The 26,927-nt window shown below is 48.0% G+C and overlaps 1 protein-coding gene across 7 annotated transcripts in view; it reads right to left on the reverse strand.

The window, feature by feature from the left end:
* The window catches only part of SUPT20H (SPT20 homolog, SAGA complex component), a 404,514-nt gene that overhangs the window by 337,617 nt on the left and 39,970 nt on the right, over positions 1-26,927 (reverse strand). For 6 of the 7 annotated variants that reach the window (XM_078657195.1, XM_078657196.1, XM_078657192.1 and 3 more), the window contains exon 2: positions 1,166-1,243. The gene's annotated coding sequence lies outside the window, so the exon portion shown is untranslated. Of the gene's footprint in view, positions 1-1,165; positions 1,330-26,927 lie in introns of all 7 variants that reach the window. The other variant, XM_078657193.1, reaches the window with a different exon arrangement.

A 26,927-nucleotide genomic window follows, 5' to 3' on the forward strand; every position in this document is an offset into this window, starting at 1 on the left:
CACATAGCCCTTTCCTTCTCCTGCCGCTCGACGCGTTTCGGGCTTGGCGCCCTTCCTCATGAGCAGGCTTTGTCTAAAAGATGGCAAACAAGGCACTGCCAGTAAATTCCCTCTTTTATTTCAATCATAAGGCATTTCAAAGCCACAAAGCATTATGGGACTGGTAGTGAAAGTGCACCCCACGTGGGTCGCCTCCATCCGTGAAACACAACATAGTTCTAAAAAGGGAAACTCGAGTGTCCTTAGTCAACACCTGCAAAGTGTTCAAAGCACCTCCTGCATTTATGAGCAGATGCCTCGCGCGAGTCCACCTAGGGGCAACTCTTTCTTCAAATATCTATCTATCTATCTCTCTCTATCTCTCTATCTCTCTATCTCTCTCTATCTCTCTATCTCTCTCTATCTCTCTATCTCTCTCTATCTCTCTCTATCTCTCTCTATCTCTCTATCTCTATATATATATATATATATATATATATATATATATTGCTTCCCAAATGTTAAATTAGTGATTCATAGAAAAAGGAATAAAAAAGAAAGGACATTAGAAATAGAAAGGTTAAAGTACAAAATAAAAAATAATTCATACGAGATCAAAAGAAAAGTTCAGAGAGACCTACCGAGACCCACAGATTGAGATAAAATACACCATTGTAAAAACATAAAGGATAAATGACCCTGTGGAAAGGATGACCCGATAAACTGTACGAGAGGTTCCCAGTAAGGTGGTAAAAGAGGGATAGACAAAGACAAAAAGAAAGAGACTCACGCGTAAAGTTCAAATATATTAACAGAAGCGATAAAACAGTGCTTCGACACAAAGAGAAGGTAAAAGAAACATGTAGGAAGGGAGACGTTGAGGGAGCTAAGGGGGCACCCATGAGTCATTCATGATCCCCAACAATCCACGCCACCACCTTTGAGCAAAGCCTGGTACCATACCTTGAAACATTGTTTCCACACCCTCCCCTCACCCAATATGACTGCCACAGGAAAAAGAACTGTGGCGAGCACCACAGATCGAATTTAAAGTCAGAAAGAACGGAGTCTGATTTTCGCTAAGCAATAAAAGAGAGAGAAAAGAATGATCAAACTTGGCATTAATCACACTGCTGGCCAATGAACAGGCTGCACAGATTTATGACCAAGCAAATGCCCTACCCACCTTTCAGGGCTTCAATATTGGAAAACAGCTCTCTTTGAGGGCTTCAGAAAGGCATGCTCTCAGTACAGCAGGCATCTCCTAGAATACAAAAAACAAGAACTAATCATTATAAATAGCAAATCAATTTCACAACTCGCTCGAGTATTAGGTGGATGGATAATTAACTAGATAAAACATACATTGATGAAACAGAGACAAAGACTCGCATAGATATGCATCCTCTGGGTGTTATTGAACCTCACAACAAATGAATGTTATGATGAAGTAAGAGAGGTCTCAATAAATCAATTAAATGTAAGTATTTTTTTTTTTTAAAAGATGGCCAAACTATCAAGATAAACTTGTACAGGCTTAAGTCTATAATTCTCCATATCCAAAGAACAATTGAGGAAGTGTAGAGGTAGTGGTGATAGAAGAGAGCCCAAAAAGCAGAGCACCACAAGCATGGTCCTCTTTTTGTTAGACAAGGGATCAGTCCAGTCTTTGGCACAGCCTCTCTGTCGGTTCCAGGGAGCAGCAGACCAGTCCTTCCTCAGTCATCTCTACAGTGCAGAGGTGATCTGAGGACTGGGTGAGAGTGGTGCCACTTTTAAACCCAGAACTTACCTTGTGGGATACGGTGGCTACTAGCCAATGGGCTACCAGGTATCCCCCTTCCCCGCCGCCTGATGACAGCTTCCTGTCAAGTGTGGCTGCTAGCTATCCCAGAATGCAATATTCTTCCCACTCCCAAGTTACCAGAACTCTTCTCTTAGAGTGTGGAGCTCAGTAGCCCACCCTTGAGGTGTGGCTACCAAAGGCAAAACACCCACAGGAAAACTAGTTTTGCAACTGTTTCCCCATCTCTGCCCCAGACGCCAACCTGTCTACTAGAACAAAACAGCAGCCCCTATTGGATGTGTCCACCATTTGCCCTTCAAAGGCGGCTTACCCTTTGAAGCTCAAGCTTTGGGCTCATCATATTAGGCTTTACTGCCAAGAAGAGATAACAACTCTTTCAACAGCAGACCCTTAATGTCCCTTCCGGACAGTGATTCACACCTTTCCCCAGGAGAGAAGTAGGCTATCTTGTGGCCAGCAACCATAAACAGTGACTTGAAAACTTGAGCAACAGAGTGGTAACTTCTAAATTTGCCATTTACTTAAAAGTTACATTCAATTTTACTTGAGCATCCAGTTGCGTTTAATGCAACTATTCTTTTGATAGCTTGACGGACCCACTTTAATAATTCGATTCACAAGTAAGCACAGCGTAACCCTGTACCCGCCACCGAGACTCCAACCCTTTCTACAGCACACAAAAAACTATTTGGGGTTTTACCGCTAGGACATGTAAAAACACTGTCCCACTTTTTAATAAAGAACATCCTGCCTTAGGGCTCGTGAGGTTTACCCGAGCGGTGATATATATATATTCAAAAGGAAGCCCTGGACTTTGTCATAAGCTTAAATGACAAAGTCGAGTTATCAGTTTAAAAACTGTTCTGCCAGCAAGCAATGGCAGACTGGGAGTCTTGTTTTGCTTTGTCACACTTGTGGTGGCACAATTAGTGCTGCAGTTCATGAGGGACACTAACTTACAGACCCTGGGTACCCCGGTAGCATATACCAGGTATTTACAAGAAAGTTAACTTATACCAATTGTGGGCGAGTCAATCACGCACACGTTTTAAGAGTCAGAGCACTGGCACAGAGACCTTTTGGACAGGGCTCAGTGCACTATCGAGTCGAAAAACCAGCCTCAATTCAAAACTTGAGGGTGATCATGCAAAAAAGAGGCATTCCCTTATACCTACTCAAGAAACTTGCAAATGAACTCCCATCACCTGTGGCTAACCCTCCATGAGAACAACCTCGGGTGCGGGGTCCACCAGCCCATGAAGGTATTTCCAGTCTCCCCATAACCTCCTCCTAGTCATTAAAACTTAGGTAAAAGAATTGTATTTATTCTCCAAGATCTCTGGACTATCTACAATGTCCTACAAAGAAACGGGACTAATTGGTGTGGTGTTAGAGTTGCTATTGTATTGTAATTGCATGTATATGATATCCAAATCTACAATTCGGCACAATGAATGAAATAGCATGAGCTATCAGTCCATCAGGCACCTGCTTGTGAAATGCATCACTCACCCAGGTTCCTTGTTTGAATATATGATTCTACTGCCCTCTACTGCCCTCTGAAACGTACTGGCCAAATCATCATGCCTCCTCCTGTTTGCAAACAGGACCATTTTGACCTATTCAATTTATAAATGCGCAATGTAGTCAATAACAAGGACCACCACTGCTTCTTACAAATGGCCAAAATGCATAATCTTGTCTGTGACATCATCAATCACAAAATTCTCATATATCCCAATAATAGATATTTCAGTCAACCTGCTCCTGTATCACATACACAAGTCTCACAGTACCAGGTGAGCTCACCTCCAAGTATGCCAGTCTCTGCCTTCAAGACTAATGTTTCTTTGTACAAAAAACAGTGTTACATCAATGTGGACACCCTACTTTGCACTCTTTCATGTGCAGTAGCACCACATGACAGCTCTTCATAATAAATGAATGCAATCAAGATCACCGTCCTCAACTAGTGCTACTCCATTGTAAAGCCAGGTACAACAGTGGTATGCAAATAGTTCTTGTGGAATTATGCCCTCTGAAATGCCAGGGAAGAACATAGGAAAGGCAGAGAAGCAAAGCAAATTAACCTTCTTACTGTACTCATTGCCCACACATTATCACAGATTCAACCGAACTGTTGGCTGAAATGATCAGCCCACTTCCACACTCTTGTGTCCAAAGCGGACAAATCAGCTAAAGAATTCTTCAGGATACAGTATTAACTTGCTCCCTTTCTATCTGTACCCAAACCAAGGAGATCCACAGTTAAAGACCAGGTCGCAGATCGAAACAGACAATCTGCAGGGTAACATCACAACTATCACTTCCCCCTGACTAGCAAATAGTCTCAAAAAAATAATAAGCACATCAGTGTGGAGCTGCAGAACAACTGTTTCAGTACATTTAGTCCTGGCTCCACAGACAATGACAGCACGGGCCACTCTGGTTAATATTAGAAGACAGATACTCAGTGCATTTGAATACAGCGATGTGTGCACACTAATCATTTATCTGGACGAGTCATTTGACACGCCCAACCACAACATACCAATACACCCACACTTAAACATCTGAAGTGTCCAAGGGACAGTTCAAGGTTCACCTTGTTTCTGTCCGAATGGTTTCAACAGGTAAACATGGCTTCCAACTCAACCATTTCACATGTGGTGGTTCTTCACAGACCAGTGCTGTCCCAAAACCCTGTTCATGACTTCAGACAGAACTGCGACACGCAAATGCACATGACCGTGTTCAACAAACTTGTGGATCGTGGCACTGTATGAAGCACCTGAAAAAGATCCAAAACTAGATCTATCAACACAGGCTATAAACAAAAACCTTCAGATTAAGATCCTGTACCTGGGTTTGGGAAAACCGACCATTTGACTGCCTGTTTTTCCTGGGCTCTCTCTGTCTTAATGTCTGATCACCCATCACTGATTAAAACCAAACAACATCATTAAAAATGCTATCTGTCACCTTTGTGTACTTTGATGAATGATGCTGCTGCTCTGGCACTAGTCTCAATGGATCTCTCTTGTACATGCATTGGGAACTTCCACAACGGATTAAAGCAATTGAATTGGTGGAGCGTAACCAATGAATTAAATAGACAACCCCCGAAGAGTGTAAAATCATGTCACTCACCTCAATATGCGACTGAAGCCCTCAAACAATTTCTCACATGCATTGATGGCACTCCACAGACATCCGAGTGAACAATGAGTCAAATTGAATACCCAATGTAACACACATATTAACCTACAGTGTAGAGCGTTATCCTACAAGTCCATCTAAAGAGGACACAGGTCCTCTTTAAGATCAAGGTATGTCCTCTCAACAAGTCAACCATTGCAGGGGCAGAGTGCTATGCATTCCAGGCTCTTTCCACAGCATCGTATTCAGGAAAGCAATGTAAATAAATCTATACCACAAAGCCTCTGAATTACACATTAAATAACATTTCCCCCAAGCAAAGAACCGGAAATAAATTAAACTCTCATTGTGCTATCATTGCTTCTCTATCTCTTCTATAAACTGTTTCACAGTAGGCTGATAAGAAGGCTAAGAGGAGGGCTTGTTTTGTTTGACTGCACACAGTTGCTTAAGGTATGTATGAAAGAAAATTAACCAAAACTAGTGTGTGATACAACAGTGGTAATTTGAACAAACCTGCCAAAAATTCAGTGTTAAGAATTTGGCACCTCCTTATAGTGACTCTTTTACTCACAAAAAACAAACATTTTTTGCCTTCCAAAGGGCAAAGCAAACAATGCTTCCATTGTGTACATGTCTACATTATAGAAAAAAAAGTTTCAGAAAACTAACTCCATCAACTTTGGTGATTTAAAATGGATTTTCAAAAGCCACTCCAACCGTGGTATGAACAAGTTAATCTATTGTATCCAAATGTCCTTGTGATCTACTATACATTTTTAAGGCCAAACAGGAGGTTCATAGACAATCCTATAGCACTAATATAGGAGCAATATGTGCTCAAAATCCTCTTTTGGTAGGACACTGCTGCCACGTGGTTGTGATATTCCCAGGAAGAAACACCACCCGTTTACATGCACATGTTTCTTAAGTTTTCTACACAATGATATTTGACATACATTAGCTTGCATGCTTGTGCAGGATAGTGTTCTCAGAAACTGCATTTGCTTCCATTTCCATTTCGTAGGCACACTATCATGACACCTTGAACATTTAGTACAAGGTATAAAGCTCACAGCGCAAATGTTGTTGATTGATCTTGTCTGGTTGGTGACAACGCTATCGCAATAGGATAAACAATAGCAGACTGACTGTGGGTTTGGCATGCTAGCATGGGTGCTGTTTATTATATATACAGAAGCACTTCCGTGTTTGGATCAGGGGAGCACTCCGCTGACACTGGGAGATCACTGCATGCCGGAATTCCAGTCCATCCAACTCCTGCTTCCCTCTACGAGGATGGATGTCTAACTTGGGACCAAGATGGAGCCCCTGAAGACACTTACCCACAGATAATGGGCAGTTAGATCACCCGGCAAGGATTTTGGCAGATCACCCACCCTAGGCAACTAGGTTAGGGAGCGCTAGGTAGGAGAAAATTATACACAGTACTTATATGCCAACATATATTCACTGCAGTGGCAGAAGTGGCAGAATTGTTTCTCTTTTCCACTATTCTTGGAATGCTAATCACCTTATTCTGTTTCCTTCTGCTGATTATCACAGCAAACATATGTTATACAATAATCACAATACTTCAATAAATATTGAAACGCCTTGCTGAGTATTTCTTTTGTATAGCTCTGGGTAATCATGAGTGACTGAGCAAAAGGGTAATAGATCGGTTACCACGATTCCTTGGTGAGTCAGGGTTGTCATGTTCTGAGGTTACACGATCCTTTTGCTATCTGTTCAGAGGTTAGGTGTACAGATGGTGCACTGTGAGCTAGCAGAACGAAAGGCCAACGTATCTGGAGGGTGGGCACGGAATCAGTCTCGCACTATTTGGAAGTTTAATGTTGCCCAACAAAGCACAATTCCTACTGAGGAAGTAGAAGCTGTACGACATGGTGCTGCCAACGATTATAGCTTGGGTTCTTTTTTAACAGAATGCCCGAGTAGTTTTCTCTTGCAAACACAAAGACCCCAACTCACCTCTTAACTGGAGACGTCCACAGTGGTAGGGAAAATCCTCCCTCAGCTGAGTAAGCAACCCCTATGTATTGGCTGTAGGTTGTTCATGCTTAAACCTTTCAAAGGGTTCCCCCTAGGGTACCCTCTCTGAATTCCACATGTTCTTTGGCTGAACCAGCAGCAGTTAACATACCTGGATTTTCCAAAAGGGGGGCAACTAAGGCAGCTCATCTTAGGGGTGTGACTGCCCTGGTAGTGCACCATGCCTCCTTGCATACCTAATTTCCCACCTGCCCTGGTGCCAAATGGACCCAGAGCAGGATGTTGGCATTTCCACAGTTGGAGAAGCCCATGTCTTATATCAAAGGCAGCCGAGCCCTTTGAAGCCTCCTGCTAGAATATGCTAATTACTTAGCCATTGTGCTTGGAGGAGGTGACAACACCCCCGGCCAGAGCAGGCATTGCTTCTGCCCTCAGAGGGCATAGGCTCTCACCTGCAGGGGGTCAGAAACCTGTCTGTGGTGGCCGTCTGGTTTACACCAGTCAGTCAGCACAATAGAGGCTGGTAGGTTGTCAGGGGGCACTTCTAAGGTGCCCTCTGGGTACGTGTATTAATAAATCCAGTACTGGAATCAGTGTGGGTATATTAATACAAGGTTTTGATACCAAACACCACAGATTTCAGTGAAGCCATCATGTAACTGGGAAACTCATTTTAACCAGTGTCCAGCATTTGTATTTAAAATGGCTTCCCTGTTCACTTGTGATATCTAAGATTTGACTTAAATACATCAGAGGGGCATATTTGCTCATGCAGATATACCCACACATTTAGTATCTTGCACTCTACCTTAGGGCTGTAAGGCCTGCTTTAAGGTTGGCTTACCTACACTGCATGCAGTGCCTGCAGGCATGGCACACAAGATGTGTGTCATGCCGCGTTTTCACTTTTATTTGCACCAAGACATGCAGCCTGCAATGGCAGTCTGCATGAGTTAGGGGTGGGGTCCCTTTGGGAGGCACAATACATACTGCAGCCCTTAAGGATGCTGCTTAGTATACATGCCCTGGGTACTTGAGCTACCATTTACTTGCAGGGGATCTAAAGGTCGACCAATTGAAGGAACAATGGTACAGTTTTTAGGGAAAGAGATCTGCCACGGGTGACCTGGATAGCAGGAACCCGGTGCACTTCTGTTTGCATCAGGTACCCGGCAAAAAGTGAGGTCGACCATGTCAAAAAGGGGCGCTTTCCTACAGTCATTACTGTTTTTGTCCCCTTACTGCCAGATTTTTCCCCATAAGTGATGGACAGGAAATAAACAATAAAAAAGACATCACACCTTAGTAAGGCGGGCTGTGTTGTCACTCCTGTGACAGCCCCTAGACTACCGGGTCTTCGGAGAAAGCTTTCCATCAACTAAGCAAATGGGGGCTCCGTTGACAGAGAAGTAGAGTAACAGCATGAGATGGGCGGACTGAGTGTTTGTCAGACAGGCTACTCCATCGCGTGTCATCTTTGCAATGGTGTGCCTTGCCTGCCAAATCTAATTCTAATTCAGGCCAGAAGTGTCTTGTGCTTTGTTGACATTGAAAAAGTGTTAGGGCTTCTAGCGAAACAAGATATTGTTCTGACTTCTTCAGCAGACATTTATACTTGACAGTGCTCTAAAAAGCTGAGAAAATCTGTCATTTTGGCATGGTTAATTCAAATCATTTTTTCCGAACTGCTCATGAATTGTGAGGGGGGGGGGGTTCAAAAACAACTAAAATCTCTACATCTTTCAAGAATATCGGCACTGGTGTTCCTCAGGCTATTAAAACTGCCTTTAGCTTTAGCAGCTGGATACTTCGATCAATAACATAGTTTGTTTTGAGGAATCACACCTTATTAGGTCTGGTAAAGTCAAACTCTTTAGTCCAACATAAACAGAATAGGCATTGGGTTAGCTCCTTTAAATCATTGGTTTGCTTAGGTGAGCCCTCATTAGCAACTAGCTTGAGACATAGTCAACCAAAGTTTGCATCAGAACATAGGTGAATTGTAGTCTCATCATCAAGCTGTTGACTATTTGGGCATATCTTTCTGTTCTCTTGAAACTGTTTGTGTTGTAATGTTTTACAAATATTTAACATCTGAAAAAGTACCATCACACTTTTTCCCCATTTAGATCTTAATCCTATGTGGACACTAAACAAAGAGCAATTTTTTTCCACTGCAAACAATTATGCTGTATAGTCTTTTGAATGAAAATGAACACTTGCTGGTGGACAGCCATCTGCTGCCATCTCAGTCACTCATTGCGAACGTTGTGAGACCGTAACTCTCTTTAACTCATCAGTGTTGCTTATTAACTTGTGAATAGGAGACCTGATTCAGAGGATATGGGATCCTCTCCTGTTTCGCCTGTTAAATGCTTCATAATTATCTGCTGCTGCATGTTTTTCAGTTTCAAGTCTTATACCTGTGGTACTTAAAACATTACGTGGGATTCAACACTGCCTTTACCGACTTCATTGGTCACTGGATCTGTCCAAGTTGCAAAACAGGCAGAATGAAAACTTTCAAAACGCATTCCGACTTTGGTTACAACTTATCTAGGTCTCGCATATGCAAGAGCTATTCGTTTTGCCAATGTGTTTTAGCCATGTTGTACACCATCCTGGCAGCTGTTCAGCATGGCTAAAAGTTAGTGGAACAGAGGAGAGTGGCCTGGAGTAGAGAGTCGTGGGCTAGTGTTGTAGAGTAGATGGATAATATAGAGTGCCATGGTGTGGCGTAGAGTGGAGTGGTGTAAACTGGAAGGGTGTGAGAAACAATACTTTCATCTTGTATTCTTTTAGCCTATTTAGCTTTAATTTTGTATTTTATGTCAGCCATTTTGTTTGAATGCTTTGACCAGTACGAACATTGTGGTATGCTGTTGCGTACAAAGGGTATATGTTTCTAAGAAATATTTTGCATACAGCTATGTTCTTCAGAAATGTCTCATTTGCAGCTGTTAGTCTAGCCCATCTGTTCGGTCCACTAGACTGGATACTGCTTAAGACCATCTATTTAAATGTGTATGTTTCACCCATTTTTGCATGGGTCAGGCAAGCGCTAAACTCTCTGAAGAACATGCTGTCTTATCGGAAACTGATCTAATGTTGTGTTCTTAAGAAAATACAAATGACTCATTGTTAGCCTGTGCAAGATGGTGTTTGCACTTGGCCCCATTCCCTGTACATTGTCTTGCGCTTTGTATGTGATGTCTGGTTAATAATGAGGTGTATCCTTTAATGCATTGCAATGACATGACTTCTTTAAAAAACCCTGTGTGAAATATGAACTGGCAGCGTGCACTTGGGAACAGGCCGTTCCAGGTCTCTCTGCTCGAGCTAATAAATATCCTTTACTGTACCCTTGTACTTATTTTTGTTTCCTTTCTTTAGGAAATTAATTATTCTTTTACAGGCGTACATTAGTGTAGAGGGTCACAGAGTGGGATGGCATACAGTTTCATATAGTGGGGCGGCATAGAGTGGTGTGGTGTAGAATGGAGCAGAATCAAAGAGTGTGGCATGCAGTACAGTGGAGCAGAGCGTAGTAAAGTGGTGGAGAATGGCATGGAGGGAGTAGCATAGAGTGGCGTGGAGTGGCATGGAGTGGAGTGTTTTATAGTGGATTATAGTTGTGTGGGGTGTCGTAGAGTGGCCTAGAGTGGAGTGGCATAGTGGTGGGGCATAGTGGTGCAGAGTATGCATGGTGTGGTAGTGAAATATATGAAACATAAGGGGAACTAGGGGAGCTTATAGGTCCAGCATACATGCCCCTGGGTATATGTATAACAACAAAGGTATGCAGTTCCTAGAAAGTGTTAGATGGAAAAGAAGAGGACTGGCCGGTCTAGGTTATTATCCAAAAAAAAAGGGGAGAGGGTGTATCAGGGATTGATTCCCTCCTTGTGCCCTTGTCACGATTCTGTGACCACTTTTTACAACCTGTGTTACAGAAAACCCTGTCATTCCTACAGGATACTAGGGATGTACTACCACTGATTAAAAATATCCACACTACAAATGAAATTGACTTATTAGTCACATTGGATGTGGAGGGACTCTACACAAACATTCCGCAAACAGCCACACTGGAAGTAGTAGAGGCTGCACTCCTAGCTAAGGATTGGAATTCACCTACCCATGTCAAATTCATATTGGAATGTGCCACACTAGCTTTAACTGAAAACTTTTTTTCCATTTTAAAAACCAACTATACCACCAAACCCTGGGGACTTCCATGGGCAGCACCTTTGCACAGAGTTTGCCATGCCTTTACATGGCTGCTTTTGAAACAAGCATTAGCATAGCCAATAGGTCTTGCCTTTGGGACCTTATGTGTTTACCCAGAACTTTTGGCGATGTTGTAGAGCATTGTGGCTGCTGTGCATTATGTTGAAAAGTTATAATAAAAAGTGCTAAGAATTTTTGTACCTTTATACAAATGAAGACAACGTTATATACAACTGAAAAACTTGATTAAATAAAGATTTTAACATATAAAATGTCTTTTAGTTTTTTTGGCTTGCACTGCTGGCAACTTCTTCCTGCCTGTTCTCATGCTTGTTTGTTATCAATTTTTTTTGTTATGGGGGAGCGGGACATAATGGAGGTTGGAAAACAGTAATGTAATTAGAAGACGAGCAGCGGACGGACACTAGGGGAGAATCAACAGATCCCAGATTCCAAGGGCAGACTGACGTGTAACTATGTGGTACTGAGTGGTATTATGTTGAGTCTATTTATGTTGCATTGCGTAGAGTGTAAATATGTGGCATGTAATTATGCAGCAGAGTGGTATTATATGGAGAGTATTTATGTTGCATTGAGTAGAGTGTTATGTGGTGTGTAATTATGTGGTACTGAGTGGTATGTGGGGTGTATATGTTGCATTGAGTAGAGTGTAATTATGTGGCGTGTAACTGTAGTAATCACATTGTGCAGGTGTCAGTTTGTTTTTCGGGAGGACACAACCCATTGCACCAGGCAACCTCATCTCTGCCGCATCCATGCACTCAGAGTACCAGGGAGGTGGGTGCGGGGGGAGAGCTCTAATAATGTGCCTTTCAGCCCTTAGAAACAAATTGTAAATTAGGATGCCAATAGGCACGATTATCCTTTGGATAGTAAAAACTGTGCTATTGAGTAATACCTATTATATAAGTGTGTGAGCAATTCACAAATATTACAGTTATTATGTATTAATAATAAGATATATTTACTGTGGTGCCATACCATAATTCTCAGAGATGTTTCTTGTGTTTTAAATGTTCCCGGACCACCATCTCTTCCTGTGACTCTAAAACTGAGATTGCAACTGAGTGGAGATGGAATCAGGGACCCCAATGGGATGTACAATTTTATTTTAAATATGCGCAATCAGACGTTATTTCCACAAGCCCCCAACTCAGGTTGTTAGGCCGCATGATAAGGCACCACAGCAGAATGTGATGAGGGACCCTGTCTCTTATATCTCACAAATATTAGTTGTACTTGGGTTGAGTGAGGCCCCTGAAGGTTTGGAGCCATCCTGAACCAAAGGGGCCTGCCTTATGTCACTTCTTAAATGAAGTAAGTAGCCTCAGACCTCCCTCTTGGGTGGTAGGAGTGACAGCTGCGTCAGACCCCGAAGTAAGTGGGCTCAAAATTCCTTTTTCAGTGGGAGAGAGAGCCTCCCTTGCCCCTGCCAGGCTCCGCCGCACAGTCCTATTCTCTTAGAGGCCCCTCCTCGGTGGTATATTTAATGCCATCCTATTAATAATTGATTTTCTCTTAGCCAGCTCTGGCATTCAAGGTCTGCGGCGATTCCGGAGCAAATTAAGGGCGACTGTGCTTCTGGAGAGCGGGGGCTTCCTGTGACTAGAATAATGCCATGGATGAGCGAGATGTGGGCATGTGCCTAGAGGGTCTGGGTAAGTGTAATGAGGCGTGGTGATGTACCACAGAGCAGGTGGGGAGTGCGTGCAAGATAGAAATGGGAGTGTACGAAGAGCAGGGGTGCCGACTATAAGGGGTGCTGCCGGAAGCACTTGGGACGGAGGGGTCTTTGGGATGGGATCTGGGTTGAGGGACTCTGGGAGCAGTGGGGGTAGCCTGCCCTATTACAGCGAGGACAAGCAGCGGGGCCACAGTGTGCAGGATGAAAAAAGCTGTGGGCACACTGTATGCGGGGACACTGGAGCAGAACGGTTGATCTGTCCAAGGGTGGCACTGATAGCAGCCGGCGCTCTGTCCAAGGCTGGCACTGATAGCAGCAGGCGCTCTGTCCAAGGGTGGCACTGATAGCAGCAGGCGCTCTGTCCAAGGGTGGCACTGATAGCAGCAAGCGCTCTGTCCAAGGGTGGCACTGATAGCAGCAGGCGCACAGACCAAGGGTGGCCCTGACAGCAGGGCCTCACTGTCTTATTGCAGAGAACCCCAAAGGGACAACTGGGTAGGAGAGTCCGAGGGAGTGAGACAAAAGAGAGGGGTGCTGAGAAAAACACACAGAGAAAGTAGACACAATTAGTGGAGAGGGAGAGGGAGGACTGAGACAATGCGGAAAGAGGGCACTGACAAAGAGGCAACTGAATTAAAGGAATAGTCCGGGTGGCTAAACCTTCATGGGGACTTAATGTCAATGAATAAGAATAACTGAGGTATGGGATACACGGGCCCCCATCTAACACTAGGCGGCAGTAGAGGGGGGGCTCATTTTATGTTGCACTACAAGTGGGGGTGTTTTAGGATGAGGAATGACTAACACAGAGAAAAGGCTAGAAGCATAGCGGGTAGAGGAGGAGGAGCCACATGTGACGAAGACGTTGCGAGGCGCGAGGGGGAATAACTTTCGAGGAGAGAGATGGTGAGACTCGAGGGGAGATGGTGGTTCTGGGAAGAGGTATAGTGGGGTGAGGATGGAAAAGATAGGGGTTACTGGCAGAAAGAAGTAAGGCGTGAAAAGTGAGAAATGTCTGGAAAAAGCTTGGTCAGGGAGCAAGTGACCGAGGACACCCTCACTATTATCTGGCCAGCCTAAAGTTTTTACGTGCCCCACCTCTGCAGTCAGGCCTATCATTCAAAATAAATAAACCTGTCTGGAACAAGGCGAGCTCTAAATAGACCCCTGAGCTGAAACCAAGCTTGAAACCAAGCTGGTCCGGGGCGCCTCTCCAAAAACCCTACTTTAATAAATAAACCAGGAGGAAAGAGCACCCCTCGATCTGCGATGGGGGGGGGGGTCGAGGCGTTTGGCATGGGGAGAAGAGGCTTTTCTCGTCGCCGAGCCTCATTTATGCCAATGAAAGCTGAATAATGAGGAGGAAAGCTTAGCGGCGGACAAAGTCGGTAGTACTTACTATAGAATCGAAAATCACTAATGTGGCTTTGAATCATAAGTATGTGCTTGTGGAGCCTCTGCGGTCTTCTCCTATCTCATTTCGAGACAGAGATCGTGAAATATCAAGCAATAAGGTAATACATTTTTCACAGGGATTTTTGCGCCTCGCCTGGGGTAGTAAACACTAAATACATTTCATAGCATTACAATAAGAACAAGATAACCAGCGCGACCAGCGCTGACCGCCATCTGTTTCCAATTAACTTGATAATTGGAGACAGATGGTGCTGCTGCTCGCTCCCGAGCACCCTAGGCAAGGGGACAGAGAAGGCGGGACATGCACCTGCCTTGGACCAATTGCGTGCTGTCTTTCTTAGAAAGACGCGTGCAAAGGCCAATTGCGGGTGATTGAAAAAAAAGCACACGCACGAGTGTGTGCTTAGAGTTTAAATGCCAGTACTAGGAGAGACCTAAAAGGATTATCTTTGACAACTGTAATCCCTACACCACCAACATATTACTCTGCCTTAGATACATTGATGATATCTCGATATTCTGTAAGGGAGAATGGACAGTGTGTGAGGATTTCTGCAGGTAGATTAACACTCTTAATCCTTACCTCTGTTTCACCAACACCATATACCACAAGAACATCCCTTTCCTAGGATCAAACTAACTGATGGACAATTAAGTTCCACTGTCTACAGAAAGCCCACAGACTGTAACAGCCTTTTCCCATATAACAGTCTGTGATAAAGTGCCATCTTTCTTGCATTGGTATGCCCCCACTTTTTTCTGAACTGCTGATGTGCTTTGACTGAGTGTGCCCTGGGCTCCTGCCAACCAGGTACCCAGGCCATGTGTTCCTTCCCTAAAACTGTGTTGAAACTAAAACCCAATTGGCATCTCTGGCCAGCTATCAGCCCCTAGTATATGGTACCGTAGGTAACCAGGGCATGATGACCAGAGAAGACCCCTAAGTGCTGTAGCACTTATTGTGTCACCCTTAGGGGCCCTGTACCATGACACCCACACACTGTCTTTGCAGGCTGAGTGTCTAAGTCAGGGGTGGGGAATTCCTGGGGAATTCCTATCTCCCGACGCCCGACGCCCGAGACATCTAGATTTCTTAGGAGGGCAAGAGGTTTTAATTTGCATTTTGTCCAAAGGACAAGTAGACAGATTTTTGGTAATACGATACACAGCTGTTCAGCCCTGTAGGACACAGCCAGTAAATAAGTTGCTCTGAGCAGTTTATTGGCAGTGAAAGGGTCAATGCAAACGCTGGGGCCTGCACTTTAATTTCCCCAGAGCAGAACAACAAAATGTACTTAGCAGGGGTGTGGAATTTAATAAAATATGTACTTGTCCATGGGACAAGTAGCTTCATAAATCTACATGTCCTGTAACAAAATCCACTTGTCCCTTTGGTGCAATGTAGTGCGCCGTCAAATAATGGCTGCAATCTCTTTATAGAAGAGCTCTGATAGTAGCCTCTCTGATTGTGTCAGGCTAATACTATAGAAGGATTTGAATTTTGGAATTTTTCACCAGCTCTTCTCTAATCTTTTCCCATACTGAGAAAGGTCGTCAATTTACCCCAGACAATGGCAGAAGTAAAGTTTCTTCCACGGCTGGGAAAAATGTGGTTGGAGAAAAAGTGAACTTGTAAACACTCAACAGATTTCCGCTGGGGCATATTCATATTTGCTCATGCTAAGATGCAATTCACAAATATTTTCTAGGACTACGGTTTCCTGGCCTACTTAAGGAAAATCATGTGAATACATGAAAAACGTAAATCTGCATTAATACAAGGACATATATCATGGGTGAACTTTTGTGACTTTCATATTTGAGCCCCTAATTAAATCTGAGTTAACCAAGACCTTTTGTTTTTATTAAAATGCTATTTCTTCCTATCTGTGAGCTGGCTTCATTGTGTGTCACAGCATTCTGCTCTTTTACAAAGTAGTTTTGTCAGTGCCAGGAGTTTCTATGGCAATGTGGCCTTTATGAGACCAAATAATAGCAGTCTAGTATGAACGCCCAGGCATACAGCACCACGCCTACCTGATAATCCCAAGGTAGAGAAAGGATCATAGTGTAGGCCAAGTGAGTAACCAGAAAATTTAAATACCCCCCAGGTTGATCCAAAGTTCTTATGACACCAAGCAAGCAATCGGTTCATCCATCAGTCCATCTGCTCTTCCATATCCAAACCTACCCATCCATCTCCAAACCTATCCATTTCAACCATCCATCCATCCTTTTGCTCATCCATAGACCGTCCCTTTAACACATCTATCCACCCTCCCTTTCACTCATCCTTCGACCCATCCATCAATCCAGCCTTCCACTCATCCATCCTTTCGCTCTCTAATCCTTACACCCTGTAACCCATCCACTCATTCACCCTTTCCTTCATTATAACCTCCGTCCTTTGTCCATCCACCAACCCCGTCACTCAATCATCAATCCATCTAGCCAGCCACACTTCCACTCGCTCATCCTTTCACCCACACATCCATTCATCTTTTCACATTAATTACGAATCTTTGTCTGCCGAGCTGCAGACAGAAACGGACCATCAAGAGCTCTACTGTAGCTTCTAAAGCGGGGCGTTCAGGAAGCTCCTGTTCAAACCTATCCTGCCATCTCCAAACCTATCGATCTAACTGATCCATCCCGCCTTCCTTTCACTCATCCATCCTTTTGCTCATCCATCCTTTCACCCCACACATCCTCCTTTTACTCCTATTCATCCACCCTTTCACTCACCCCTCCATTCATCCTTTCACTCATCCATCCATCCTCCTTTTCACTCACCTATCCACCTACCCTTTCACTTCCTCTATTTATGCTTTTGCCTGTCCATCCACCCTTTAACCCGTCCATCTTTCGTTTCGATCATATATCCATCCACCCTTTCACTAATCCCTCCATCCACCTTTACACTCAACTGTCCACCCATCCATCAACCCTTCCACCCACCCACCCATCCATCTACTCTCTTGCCCATTAATCCACCCTTTCAATAAGCCGTCCATCCTTTCACTCATCAATCCACTTTCAACCTATCCATCCACTCACCCATCCCTTCATTCACCCTTGCACTTATCCTACCATTCTTTCACACATCCATCCTTACATCCATCCACTCATTCGTCCATGCATCTACCCTTTCACTCAACTCATTCATCCATCTATCCATACAGCCTTTCACTCATTCATCCATGCATCTATCCATTCACCCTTTCACTCATTAATGTATGCATCTGTCATCCACTCTTGCACGTATTCATCCACACATTCTATACATCCACCCTTTCACTTAATATATGCATCTATCCATCCACTCATTCATCCATGCACCTATCAATCCACCCTTTCACTTATTCATTAATTTATGCATCTAAACATCCACCCTTTCACTCTACTCATTCATCCAACTATACATCTAGCCTTTCACTCATTCATCCATGTATCTATCCATTCACCCTTTCACTCATTAATTTATGCATATATCATCCACTCTTGCACGTATTCATCCATGCATTTATACATCCACCCATTAACTTATTCATACATGCATCTATCCATCCACTCATTCATCCATGTACCTATCCATCCACCCTTTCGCTCATTCATTTATGCATCTAAACATTTACCCTTTCACTCCACTCATTCATCCAACTATACATCCAGCCTTTCACTCATTCATCCATGCATCTATCCATTCACCCTTTCACTCATTAATTTTTGCATATATCATCCACTTTTGCACGTATTCATCCATGCATCTGTGCATCCACCCTTTCACTTATTCATACATGCATCTATTCATCCACCCTTTCACTCACTAATTTATGCATCTATCATCCACTCTTGCACGTATTCATCCATGCATCTGTACATCCACCCTTTCCCTTATTCATACATGCATCAATCCATCCACTCTTTCACTATTCATCCATGCATCTATTCATTTTTTTTTTTTAATATATTTTTATTGCAGAATCAGGAAGAAACATATCCAACAAGCCAACCCATACACCAACGGTACCCAGCATACAGTACGATAGTAATACAAAACACAGCCAATTAGCCCACATCCCAGAGGCTGGGCGGCGCGTCAATGAGTCAGTTCACTGGAGGTACCTCGGTGCGTGCCCTGTTCGGGACACAGGTCAAGTGTAGCACTTCGTTTCCGCTTTTATCCCAAAACAACCAACCCCCCCTCTCCATCCAATCCTAGGCCACTCCAATGTCATATCACGAACTCAACACGACTACCTTCCTGGGCTATCCAGTTCCGGGAGGTCGCCGCTGGCCGGCAAACCACCCCCTTCTACGACTCCTACTCTGAACCCTCCCCTGCAACTGCTGCTAATGCGGGTACCACCACCCCCCTCCTGCTCTAGGGTGACAACTATCAGGAAAGTGTAACAAGCTAGTAGTCACATGGAGTCCCTGCTCATGACTGATCCGTGTCTTCGCCTTCAGTTATGTTGTCCCGTAATGCCTGCACCACCAGCTCCCACGACCGTGCCAGGTCCAAGCTCTTCTCATTACCCGTTCTAGTCGCCTGGCGCATTCGTAACACACTCTCACAGCTCGACCACTTCACCAATTCATTCCTCCACCTCCGTACAGACGGCCCCTCCTTAGACTTCCAATGCCAAGTGATTTCTCGCTGTGCCAGTATCAGTCCCAACCCAATGAATTTACTCGTAACCTTGGTCTTTTTGGTATGCGGGAGCCAGAGAAGCAGGCAAGTGGCCATGTCAAAGTCCACCTCTCGATCCGTGACAGCATTCAAGAGGTCCCCCACCTCAGACCAGTAGTCCCCCAATTTCGGGCAACCCCACAGCATGTGGTCAAGATCCGCCTCAGGTTCTAAGCATCGCGGGCACGTGGCATCAAGCACCCGGAAGTGACGACGCAACCTCTCCGGGGTCAAATAAGCCCTATGAAGCACAAAATAGTGCACCTGTTGGAATCTCGCATTCCTTGTCCCTTTCCAGGCCCTGTGTAACACCTGGCCCCATACAGAGTCCGGGATTTGCCTACCAATGCTGGCCTCCCAGCGCGACTTCAACTCGGCCAACGGGGACAGACCTTCGTTTAACATCCTATTGTGCAGGCAGGTCACCGCCTTGACGGTGCCCGCTGCCATCACCACATATTGGCATACCGTCGTCACCTCCGGTTCAGCCAATCCGCCCCCCCAATGCTTCTGCAGAGCCGCGACAACCGCAGCATGCAGCAAGAAGGTACCACTCGGCAGGCCGAATTGCTCATGCAAGGTCTGGAACGGGGCCAGCGTCCCATCCACATAGAGGTCTCCTACCATCTGCAAGCCCAGGTCCTCCCACTCCAATAATTGGGACCAATCACCTCCGTGCGGCAAGGCAGTGAGCATGCCCAACGGAATCTCCGGGGCGGACGGCCGGCGCTTCCCAGCCCTCTTCAGGTACCTGTTCCAACACAATCTGAGTGTCCATTCCTCCATCGTGACGTCCCTACTGGCCAGCCTCTGTTGCATCACAATAGATGACAAAACATGCCTCTGAGCGCCGACCCCCCGGCCATCCTCGGGCCCCCTGAATTCTCTGGCCACGTTCTGTGTCAGGACCTGGAGCTGTGCTGCCAGATAGTATAACTCATAGTCGGGGACGGCCATCCCCCCCTCACACTTGGGTCTCATCAGGGTGGTCAATGCCACCCGTCTGCGACCGTGGCCCCAGAGAAAGCCAGTCACCAACGTCCTCAGCTCCCTAAAGACACCTTGCGGGATCCACACCGGCAGCGTTCTAAAATAATAGAGGAGTCTCGGGAGCGCCACCATTTTCAACAGCGCCACTCGGCCCAGTACAGACAGCGGAAGAGAGGCCCAGAAGTCCATACTGCCTCTCAGAGCCCTAATACAGCGTCCCACATTCCCCTCAAGGAGGTCCGCCGTGGCATGGTAGATGCGCACTCCTAGGTAAGTAAAACAAGAGGGTTCCCATACCACCGGCCTCGTAAGCTGCGGACAGAGCGTGGTCTTCCGCAGCGGAAACACACAGGTCTTTGCCCAGTTCACCCGTAGGCCTGAAAGCCTCCCAAACCTACTCAACATATCCACCGCGCCTTCTAGAGCCTTTTCAGCATCCGCCAGGTACAGTAACAAGTCGTCGGCGTACAGCGATATGTAATGCGCGTCAAGGCCCTGCGCAATCCCGTCGAAAACAACTCCCGACCTTGCCTGCGCCGCTAATGGTTCCATCGCGAGAGCAAAGAGCAGAGGGGACAGCGAGCAGCCCTGCCTCGTGCCCCTACAGACCGGATAAACCGAGGAGACCAGTGTCCCCAGCCGCACCCGCGCCTTAGCCGAAGAATAAAGCACTCTCGTCCAGCCCCGGAACCCCTCCCCAACCCCAAACTTCAACAGCACGCCATCTAAAAAATCCCATTCCAAACTATCAAACGCCTTTTCAATATCAACCGTCAGCACTACTGGGCCTGGATCCGCCAAGGCAGCACTATCGATGACCCCAATCAGCCGACGGATATTCATCGAAGTGCTCCTAGAGGGGATGAATCCCGCTTGATCCCTATGCACCAAAAAGGTCATCAGTGGCAGGAGCCGGGTGGCCAGGATTCGGCTCAAAATCTTATAATCCACAGTCAGCATGGACAACGGACGAAAAGAGGAGACATCTAAAACATCTCTGCCTGGTTTCAGCAGGGGCACAACCAGCGCCTCCGTCATAGAGTCAGGCAACCGCCCCAATTGTGTCGCCTCCGCATACACAGCCTGCAGTCTAGGCGCCAGCACATCCATAAATTTGACGTAGAACTCGATCGGCAACCCATCAACCCCAGGGGTTTTGTTCCGCGCCATATGGCTAATCGCCCCTCTGATTTCGGACAGGGTGACCGGGCCCCCCAGATCCCGGGCCTCCTCCTCATCTAATACTGGCAAAGGGATCTGATCTAAATAATCGCCAATATCCGTAGCTTCCACTTAGAGGTGGCTGGCATACAGACCCGCGTAATAGGATTGAAAGCGCCCCAGGACCGCTGACTGCGAGCAAACCACAACTCCATCCTCCTGTCGCACACTCATAACCGGACATCCTCTAGGGTTCGGATCGGCCAGTTTCGCAAGGAGCGTGCCCACTTTATCACGCTCCTCATGCACTCTCACCGCATACAACTTATAATCATAGCACCGCAATCTCTCCGTCTCAGTCGCCACCGCCTCCTTAGCACGCAACAGGCTGTCCTGCAGCTCCGGCTTCTCTGGTCGCTGCCGCTCCACCCCTCTCAGCACTTCCTCCGCCTTCGCGAGGTCATTCAACACCGTTCCTCTCACAGTCAGAAACCGGCCCATGCACAGCCCCCTCACCACCACTTTCATCGCGTCCCATTCATTCGCTCTGGTCGCTGTCGACCCAGCATTGACCGCGAAGTAGTCATCTATGCCTTGTCGGACCGTGTCACAGAACGCCGGGTCATCCAGCGTCTCCGGACGAAGTCTCCATGTGGGGACCGCCGATCTCGCCAGCTGCCAGTGCACCGAAATCAGCAGTGGGTTATGGTCCGAGATGGTTCTAGACAAGTACTCAGAGTGCATCACCACCTGCGCTAGAGACTCACAACACAGCACCGAATCCAATCGAACATGCAGATCATGCAGCGCTGAGAAGTAGGAGTAATCCCGAGTTTCGGGGTGCTGCGCCCTCCATACATCCACCAAGCCCCACCTCTCCTGCCAGTCCCGTCTATGGGTCGCAAGTCTGCGCACTGGGGAGTCTACCAAAGGCGGGTGCGACCTGTCCAACAGCACATCCGAAATGGAGTTAAAGTCCCCCGCCAGCAGGATAGGGCCTGCCAAATAATACGCCAGTGAGCGCGATAAACCCTCAAAGAAATGCGCTTGCTCAGCGTTGGGGGCATAGATGTTACACAGCACTACTTCCCGTCCACATAGCCGTCCCTCCACCACTACATAACGACCCTCCGGATCTATCTTCTGACTCGTGACTTGGAATGGCGTGCCCGCTCTGATCCATATTAACACTCCCCTAGCAAATGCCGAGTAAGTCGTGCCAAACACCTGACCCCGCCACCTCCTCTGCAACGCCCCACATTCCTGCTGTGTCAAGTGAGTTTCTTGAAGCATTGCTATCTGAACGCCCCGCCTCACCAGGTAGGCATGTACTTTGTGGCGCTTAACCATAGTGCGAATACCCCGGACATTCCATGTGACACATTTCAAATTAGGTAACGTCCCCATAGAGCATCAATCCCAACAGTAGTGCACGCCAAGAAATGTGACCCGCATCGCAGCAATTGTACAACCCCCTCAAAACACACCCCACAACTCCCACCCACCCCCTCCCCAGGACAGGGCCTAGTAACCCAGCTTCAGCCCCGTTCCAAACCGTAAACACCCAACACATCACACTAATCTGTGGTCGACACCACAGAAGACCTTAAGGGTCTGATGGGGACTGTGGAGCCCCGAACCAGGACGACAGAGCAACCACCCCGCGCCCACAGCCCCGTGTTGCTGATGCAGCCCCATACCTGGCAGTCTAATAGAAGTCAGGAGCGTCCAGGCCTTACAAAAAGTTCAGCGGCCACAGGCTTCACCCATTAAAGATACCATCCGACGTTTGTGGGGTCACCTCCGGCCCTAGCGCTCCCCCCATCTCCGAGTCCTCGTCGCCGGTCTTCTCACCTTCACCCTCCGAAGCCGAGCCTCTGGAGGCGTCCTCTTGCTGCGAGCCCGTGATGTTCGCCGTGGCCTCCAACGCACTCCGTCTATCGGCCAGCATTTGCGCTTCTCGCTCGGCCCGTTGGCGCCTATTCCGGGAGCGGATGCGCTGCGACTTCCTGACCCTGACCGGTTGCTCCCGATCCCTGGCGGGCCTGTGCGCTCGATCTGTCCCTGCCCGGTACAGTTCCAGCCAGGACCAAGCTTCATCGGGTGTTTGAAAAAAGTGGGTCCTGTCATCAACGACGACCCGCAGCTTGGCTGGAAAAAGCAAGGAGTATTGAATTCCCTCCTCTCGCAGCTCTTTCTTCACCGACAGAAAAGAAGCCCTGCTCCGCTGTACCTCCTGTGTGTAGTCCGGAAAGATCGTCACCTTGCTATTGTCTACTTGGAAGGGCCCCCGATCTCTCGCCCTTTGGATCAGCAGATCCCGATCCTTATAGTGCAGCAGTCTGGCCACCATCGGTCGGGGCGGTCGGCCCTCCAGGGGAGGCTTCGCGGGCACCCTATGCGCTCTTTCCAGGGAGAAGAAGGGGGATAGGCCCTCCGGCGCCACCACTGTGCGGAACCAGTCCTCCAAGTAGGCCACCGCATCACCCTTCTCAATTTTCTCCGGAAGCCCCACCACCCTCATGTTGTTCCGGCGGTTGCGTCCTTCCGCGTCCTCCGCTCGCCGCTCCAGAAGCGCCAGCCGATGGATAACATCATCCAGTTTATGCTCCGCCGTGACCACCGCCGGTTTCAGCTCCTGGAGCAGTTGTTCGTTGGATTTCACACGGTCAGAGAGCTTGGCGTGGTCCGCCCTCAGCAGGCCGAGCCCGGACGCCACCTGCGCAATATCCTGGTGCAGCTCATCCTTTGTAGCGGTGATCGCGGCCAAGATTGCATCAAGGCGAAGGTTTAGTCTCTGTTCTTGTGTTGAGGGCTCCGTCAGGGCACCGCCATTCACGTCTTCTGGCCTCCGGCCTCCCGGTTCAGGCGGTTCGGCAACGCCATTTCCCCGCGCGGCCATCTTGCGTGCCGGTATTCAGCTGCTCGAGCAGCCCCTTCGGACAATGGCCAGGCCCTCCAGAAACACCCAGCGGAGGAACCCCAATCCCCAGGTCAAACGGGAACCCGCGGCGCCAGCCGTGCCACACTCACGGTCCTCCGACTATAACCAGGCCGGAAGTGCCCTCCGCGCTGCCCCACAGTCACCCAGGGAACGCCCGCAAAGCCCACCAGGGCCAGGGGGAGCAAGCTCCACTGAAGAGGTGGCCAGCGGATTAGTCAGGGTCCTGGGCAAGCCGAACTCCCTGCCCACGGCAGCACCGGCCCCCGTGACGCACCACGCGCGGCGGGGCCCAGCTCCACGCTCGCCGCCCGGCGTATCCTTGCCCTCCACCGGGCGGGTCCTCCACCACAGACCGGGCCGACGGCCACCACCTTGTCTGTCCGTGTCCAGGGATGCTCAGGCGCCTCGGGCGGCCGCCCCCCCAGTGCTCCACCAGCCCGCCGCACACCTCCGTGGCCCCTCGGCTCCTACCGCGATCCAGCCAGTGGGTGGGCGGCCTCACAGCCCAACAGTGCCTCAGCCGGCTCAGCGCAACTCCAGGCTCCGTTCTCCAGCCGTTCTAGGGACCGGGTGGGGGAGGGGCGCCACTCGTGCCGGCATATCCCCGCCGACCTCCTCCGCAAGTCGAGGCCCGCTCCTATGGCCCACCGCTCTGCTCGCCGCCTCACAAGGGCCCCGCAGGAGCCTGCAGCTGCTCCGGGTCTCCCCACTGCTCCGCTCCCGGAGCTTTCACGCAGTCGGCGCCGCCATCTTTCCTTTGTCCGCCCGCAGGACGAGCCGATCACCAGGTCCTCCGGCGCTCAGCAGCCAGGGCTCCGACCGGGGTCAAACGCTCCCCAGGAGGTCAGCGGCCCCTCCGGACCACGATTCCAGCCGCCAGGCGACTCGGGGCAATAATTACCAGGAGGAAAGACGGGACATGGCGCGGAGCAACTCGCTCACGCAGCCATCCCGGTCGGCGCTGAAACCACGCCCCTATCCATGCATCTATTCATCCATCCTTTCACTCACTCTCCCACCCACCCTTTCAAGTCCATTATGGGCCTTTGTCTGCGGACCTGCAGACTGAAGAGGCCCATCAAAAACTCTGCAGCTGCTGTAGTTGCTACAGTGGTGTGTTCACACTGCCCCTGGTGCAGGCACAAAGTGAGATGAGAGGCCTAGTGCAAGGACAGAATTGGGGGTGGCCTTCGGCCTGCACGAAAGCCCATGGGGAAACTAATGAGCTTTTATGTAAGCCCTCGATGAAGTAAGATATGAGTACCAAGGGGAGCGGGTCAGCGATGTCAGAGAGTGCAGTGGAGGGTGGAGTGGTGGGGTTAGCAGGTTCAGGTACCAGGTGTAACATAAGGTGTACAGGAAACACAAAGTGCCAAGGAGGGGGGTGCATGAGAAGGGAAATCAAAGTGAGTTGAAGATGAGCAGGGATATTGGAGTCCTATGAGGCCCAGGAGTGGAGCAGAGAATACAAGGCATGGAGGGGTCATACAGTTCAAGTCAGAGCAAGGGGCCAAGAGGCAGAAAAAGCAGACTCTTACATGCCATTGCTGCGAGTGTACTGGAGCTGCAGAAGCTGGATGTGTGTCTCATTCTTAAAGAAAATAAAAGGACCAGGGGAGGGCCTAGAGCCACACGACCTTATCAAGCTGGCTCCAACTTTGAAAAAGTGAACTTGTAAACACTCAACAGATTTCCGCTGGGGCATATTCATATTTGCTCATGCTAAGATGCAATTCACAAATATTTTCTAGGACTACGGTTTCCTGGCCTACTTAAGGAAAATCATGTGAATACATGAAAAACGTAAATCTGCATTAATACAAGGACATATATCATGGGTGCACTTTTGTGACTTTCACATTTGAGCCCCTAATTAAATCTGAGTTAACCAAGACCTTTTGTTTTTATTAAAATGCTATTTCTTCCTATCTGTGAGCTGGCTTCATTGTGTGTCACAGATTTCTGCTCTTTTAAAAAGTAGTTTTGTCAGCCGGGATTGAATCCTGGGTCCTCGAGGGGTTCCTCACCGGAACGCAGAGATCACCCTTCCAAGGGCAAGAGAAACCGGAGATCTAGATCGCGGAAGCGTTCGGCCTCTGCCGCTGGTGCGCCGGGAGGCCACAGACCCGAGGACTCTGACGTATCCGGGAAGTGACACTGCTGCCTTCAGGTACTCTGTGCTCCTGGCTGGGTAGCGTGGCTACTGAGACTGAGTGGAATGGGGGCAGTGGCCCGGCGCCTTGGACGCTTTCCTGATGCCTCGATGTCTTCTTGTTACTAAGTTCGTGAGATTGAGTGGGGTGATGGGTACTGGCTCGGGTACAGCCGATTGGGGGCTGTCCCACTCCTACCTTGTAGGAGTTTGTTTTTGGGGGGGGGGGGGTAGTGAAGATGGGCCTGAGGGTGTTGGGATCCATTGGCATGGTAGGTCCTGTGCCCTCTGTTTTGGGCTCGGGATCGCCCATGCCGCGACAGATGCTTCATGGTTCTGTGAGGTGTAGGGGAGGGGGGTTGGGGGTGTGGGGAGTTGGAAGGGGACTGGCTTTAGCAGCCCCTACAGTTTTTGGGTGTTTGGGTGGCAAGGGGGGGATGCACATGCTTTTTATGAATATGCGACTGCTGTTGAGTGGTGGGTGGTGTGGACACGAGGGGCCCTCCTGGCGGACTCCATCAGACTATGGTTGATACTATGCACAGACTCCCTGTGGAGTCCCTAAGAGTTGTCACGTGGAATGTCAGGGGGTTGTTAGACAAGGTGAAACGGGGGGCGGTCTTGCGCTGGGGGAAGAGGGCCTCTGCCGATGTGCTTCTGCTTCAGGAGACTCAT

The sequence above is a fragment of the Lissotriton helveticus genome, chromosome 8, assembly GCF_964261635.1.
Source record: "Lissotriton helveticus chromosome 8, aLisHel1.1, whole genome shotgun sequence".
NCBI lineage: Eukaryota > Metazoa > Chordata > Amphibia > Caudata > Salamandridae > Lissotriton > Lissotriton helveticus.